The sequence below is a fragment of the Cryptotermes secundus genome, unplaced genomic scaffold (genome assembly GCF_002891405.2).
Source record: "Cryptotermes secundus unplaced genomic scaffold, Csec_1.0 scaffold650, whole genome shotgun sequence".
Classification (NCBI taxonomy): domain Eukaryota; kingdom Metazoa; phylum Arthropoda; class Insecta; order Blattodea; family Kalotermitidae; genus Cryptotermes; species Cryptotermes secundus.
The window spans coordinates 34,879-40,691 of NW_019726233.1; positions in this window are offsets into that span (position 1 = coordinate 34,879).

Below are 5,813 nucleotides of genomic sequence, written 5' to 3' on the forward strand. Positions count from 1 at the left end.
AAGGTAGCAACGCAAAGCTAGCAAGCTGGCCACGCAAATCTAGTAAGCTAGAAACGCAAAGCTGGCAAGCTAGCAAAGCAAACAGGCAAGCAAGCAAGGCAAAGCTGGGAAGCTACCAACGCATATCTAGCAATCTAGAAAGCTAAAACGCAAAGCCTGCAAGCTAGCAACGCAAAGCATCCAAGCTAGCAACGCAAAGCTGGGTAGCTAGCAACGCACATCTAGCAAGCTTGCAACGCAAAGCTTCCAAGCTAGCAACGCAAAGCTAGCAAGAAAGATCGCAATGCATGCAAGCTATCAACGCAACCTACCAAGCTAGCAACGCAAAACAAGCAAGCTAGGAACGTAAAGTTAGCAAGCTATCAACGCAAAGCTACCAAGCTAGCAACGCAAAGCTAGCAAGATAGTAACGCAAAGCCAGCAAGATAGCAACTCAAAGATATCAAGCTAGAAAAACAAATCTAGCAAACTAGCAAGCTCAACAGCTCAAAGCTAGCAAGCTACCAAAGCCAAGCTAGCAAGGTAACAACGCAAAACTACGAAGCTAGCGAAGAAAAGCTAGCAATTTAGCAACGCAAATCTAGGAAGCTAGCAACCGAAATCTAGCAAGCAAGAATCGAATAGCAAGCAAGCAAGCTACGCAAAGCCAGCAAGCTAGAAACTGAAAGCTAGCTAGCTAGCAAAGGAAAGCTAGCAAGGTAGCAACGCAAAATTAACAAGTTCGCCACCCAAATCTAGCAAGCTAGCAACGGAATCTTGCAAGCTGACAACGCAAATTTCCAAGCTAGCAACGCAAAGTTGGCAAGCTAGCAACGCAAAAATGGAAGCTAGGAACGCATAGTTAGAAAGCAGGCAACGGAAAGTAAGAAACGCAAAAATATCAAGCTAGCAACGGATAAATATCAAGCTATCAAGCTAGCAACGGAGACTAGCAAGCTAGCTTCGCAATGCTGGCAATCTATAAACGGAAAGCTGGCAAGCTATCAACGCAAAGCTGGCAAGCCGAAACGCAAACTGTTTAGTTAGCAACGCTAAGCTGGCAAGCTATCAACGCAAAGCTTGCAACCTAGCAACGCAAAGTTATCAAGCTAGGAACGAATATCTAGCAAGCTAGCAAGCTAGCAACGGAGAGCTACCAAGCTAGCAACGCAATGCAGGCAAGATAGAAACGAAAACCTGGCAAAATAGCAACGCAAAGCTAATAAGATGGCAACGCAAATTTAGCATGATAGCAAGCTAGCAACGGAAAGCTAGCAAACAAGCAACTGAACGCTTCGAAACAAGCAACGCAAAGTTACCAAGAGAACAACGCAAAGCTAGCAAGATAGCAACGCAAAGCTAGCAAGCTAGCAACGCATATCTAGCAGTTTAGAAAGCTAGAAACGCAAAGCTAGCAAGCTAGCAACGCAAAGCAGGCCAGATAGAAACGAATAGCTGGAAAGATAGGAACGAAAAGCTGGCAAGATAGCAAACGCATATTTTAGCAAGCTAGCAACTCAAAGAGGGCAAGCGAGCAACGCAAAGCTGGCAAGCTAGCAACTCAACGCTACAAAGGTTGCTAAGAAAAGCTAGCAAGCTAGCAAATCGAAGCCAGCAAGAGAGCAACGAAAGGTATCAGGCTAGGAAACCAAAGCTACCAAGCTAGCAACGCCAATCTAGCAAGTTAGCAACGGAAAGCTAGGAAGCTAGGAACGCAAAGCAAGCAAGCAAGAAACTCAAAGCTAGCATGCTAGCAACCCAAAATTTACAAGCTAGCCAAGGAAAGCCAGCAAGGTAGCAACGCAAAAGCTAGCAAGCTAGCCACGCAAATGTAGCTAGCTAGCAACGCAAAGCTGGAAAGCTAGCACCGCACAGTGGCAAGCTAGGAACTCAAAACTTACAAGCTAGCAACGGAAAACTGGCAAGCAAGCAACGCAAAGCTAGCAAGCTAGCAACGCATATGTAGCAATCTAGCAACTAGAAGGGGAATGCTAGCAAGCTACAGAAACAGGGCTTGCAAACTAGCAACCCTAACCTCTCAAGATAGAGAGGCAATGCCGGCAAGCTGGCAACGCAAAGCTTGCAAGCTAGAAAATCAATGTAGGCTAGCAAGCAACGCAAACCTGGCAAGCTAGCAACACAAAGCTTGCAAGCTAGAAACGAAAAGTTAGCAACATAGCAACGCAAATCTAGCAAGCATGCAAGCAAGCAACGCAAAGCTAACAAGTTGCAACGCAAAGCTAGGGAGTTAGCAACGCAAAGCTAGCAATCTAAGAACGCAAATCTAGTAAGATAGCAACTCAATACTATCTAGCTAACAAACCAAATCTAGCAATCTAGCAAGATAGCAACACAGAGCTAGCAAGCGAGCAACGTAAAGCTAGCAATATAGCAAAGCAAAGCTAGCAAGATAGCAACACAAAGATAAAAAACTAGCAACGCAAAGCTAGCAAGCTAGCTACGAAAAGCTAGCAAGCTAGCAAAGCAAAGCAAGCAAGGAAGAATCGCAAAGAAAGCAAGCAGGCAAGGAACGCAAATCTAGCAAGATGGGAAAGCAAATCTATGACGCTAGCAAGGCAAAGCTAGAAACCTAGCAACTTGAAGCTAGCAAGCTAGCATCGCAAAGATAGCAAGCTAGAAACAAAAAGCTAGCGAGCTACCAACACAAATCTAGCAAGCTAGCAACGCAAAGCTGGCAAGCTAGCAAAACAAAGATAGCAAGCTAACAAAGCAAAACTAGCAAGCTAGCAACGTAAATCTATCAAGCTAGCAATTCAAAGCTAGCAAGCTAGCAACGCAAACCTAGCAAATTAGCAACGTAAATCTAGCAAGCTACAAATCTAGCAACGCAAAGCTAGCAAGCTACCAGTGCATATTTAGCAATGTTTGAAGCTAGCAACGCAAGTCTTTGAAGCTAGCAACGCAAATCTGGCAAGCTAGCAACGCATATCTAGCAAGATAGCAAAGCAAATATAGCTAGCTAGCAAAGCAAAGCTAGCAAGCCAGCAACGCAAAGCTAGCAAGCTGGCAACATAAATCTAGCAAGCTAGCAAAGCAAAGATAGCAGTTTAGCAACGCAAACTTGCAAGCTAGATCGCAAAATCTTGCAAGCTAACAACGCAAAGCTACCAAGCTAGCAACGCAAAACTAGCAATCTAGCATCGCAAAGCTAGCAAGCTAGCAACGCAAATCTTCCAAGCTAGCAAGTTAGCAATGCAAAGCTAGCAAGCTTGCAACGCAAAACCAGCAAGATAACAACGCAAAGCTATCAAGATAGAAAAGGAAATCTAGCAGTCTAACAATCTAGCAACGCAAAGCAACAAGCTAGCAACGGAATGCTAGCAAGATTCCAAAGCCAAGGTAGCAAGATAGCAACGCAAAGCTACGAAGATAGCAACGCAAAAATAGCAATTTAGCAACGCAAAGCTAGGGAGCTAGCAACGAAAGCTAGCCAGCAAGAAACGCAAAGCCAGCAAGCTACACAAAGCTAGCAAGCAAGAAATGCAAGGCTAGCTAAGTAGCAACGCAAATCTAGCAAGCTAGCAATCTAGCAACGCAAAACTAGCAAGCTAGCAACGCAAATCTAGGGAGATAACAACGCAAAGCTAGCAAGCTAGCAACGGCAATCTAGCAAGCTAACATGTCAAAGCTAGCAAGCTAGCAATGCAAAATTAGCAAGATAGTAACGCAAAGCTACCAAGCTAGCAACGCAAACCTAGCAAACTAGCAACGACAAGCTAGCAAGCTAGCAACGCAAATCTAGCAATCAAGAAACGCAAAGCAAGCAAGCAAGCAAGCAACGAAAATCTAGCAAGATAGCAAAGCAAAGCTATTAATCTAGCAAAGCAGAGCTAACAAGTTAGCAACTGGAAATTAGCAAACTAGCAACTCATACAAGTAAGCTAGCAACGCAAAGCTAGCAATCTAGCAAAGGAAAAATAGCAAGAGAGAAACGGAAAGCTAGCAAACTAGCAAAGAAAAATAGCAAGATAGAAATGAAAAACTAGCAATCTACCAACGCAAACCTATCAAGATAGCAACGCAAAGCTGGTAAGATAGCAAGGAAATATGGCAAGCTAGCAACGCAAAGCTAGCAAGCTAGCAAATCAAGGCTAGCACGCTAACAAAGCAAATCTAGCAAGCTAGCAATGCAAATCTATGAAACTTGCAACGTAAATCTTGCAAGAGAGCAAGCTAGCAACGCAAAGTTAGCAAGCTAGCAACGCAAAGCTAGCAAGTTACCAACGCATATCTAGCAATCTAGCAAGCTAGCAACGCAAAGGTAGCAAGCTAGCAACCCAATGTTAGAAAACTAGCAACACAAAGCTGCCAAGCTAGCAACGAATATCTAGCAAACTAGCAACGAAAAGATTGCAAGCTAGCAATGAAAGCTAGCAAGCTTGCAACGAAAAGCTAGCAAGCTAGCAACGCATAGTGATGGAGCTAGCAACGCATAATGATCGAGCTAGCAACGCAAATCTAGCAAGATAGCAACGCAAAGCTAGCGACTTTGGAACGCAAATCTACCAAGCTAGCAACGCAAAGCGAACAAGCTAGCAACGCAAGGCTAACATGTTAGCAACGCAAAGCCTGCAAGATAGCAACGCAAAGCTACCAACATAGCAACGCAAATTCAGAAATCTAGCAAGCTCAGCAACGCAAAACTAGCAAGCTAGCTACGCATAACTAGCAAGCTACCAAAGCCCAGCTATCAAAGTAGCAACGCAAAGGTATTAATATAGCAACGCAAAGATAGCATTTTAGCAACGCAAAGCTAGGAAGCTATTAACGAATGCTAGGAAGCAAGAAACGCAAAGCTAGCAAGCAAGCTACGCAAAGCTAGCAAACCAGCAACTCAAAACTAGCAAGCTAGCAACGCAAAGCTGGAAAGCTAGCAAAGCAAAGCTAGGAAAATAGCAACGATAATATAGCAAGCTAGCAACGTAAAGCTAACAAGTTAGCAACGCATATCTGGCAAGCTAGCAATCTAGCAAAGGAAACTAGGAAGATAGCAACGCAAACCTGGCAAGCTAGCAACGGAAATCTAGTAAGGTAGCAACGCATATCTAGTAAGCTAGCAAGCTAGAAACGCAAAGCTAACAAGCTAGCAACGCATATCTAGCAAGCTAGCAATCTAGCAACGGAGACTAGGAAGCTAGCAACGCAAATCGGACAAGCTAGCAACGCAAAACTTGTAAGGGAACAACGCATGTCTAGCAAACAAGCAAGCTAGCAACGGAAAGCTAGCAAGCTAGCAACACATATATAGCAAGGTAGAAACGCATATTTAGCATGCTGGCAAGCTAGCAACTGAAAGCTTGCAAACTAGCAAAGGAAGGCTAGCAAGGTAGCAACGCATAGAGAGCAAGCTTGCAAAGCAAATCTAGCAAGCTAGATCGCAATACTTGGAAGCTAGCAACGCAAGGCTAGCAAGCAAGCAACGCAAAGCTGGCAAGCTAGAAACACATAGCTGGCAAGCTTGCAACACAAAGCTTGCAAACTAGCAACGCATATCCAGCAAGCTAGCAACGCAAAAATAGGAAGCTAACAGCGCAAAGCAAGCAAGCTAGAAACGCAAAGCTAGCATGCTAGGAACACAAAGCTAGCCACCTAGCAACGGAAAGCCAGTAAGATAGCAACGAAATCTAGCAAGTTAACAACACAAATCTAGCAAGCTAGCAAAGCAAACATAGCAAGATAGCAACGCAAAATTTGCAAGCTAGCAACGGAAACATAGCAAGTTTGCAACGCAAAGCTAGCAATCTAGAAACGCAAGGCTAGCAAGCTAGAAACGCAAAGATTGCCACCTAGCAACGCTAAGCTAGGAAGCAAGA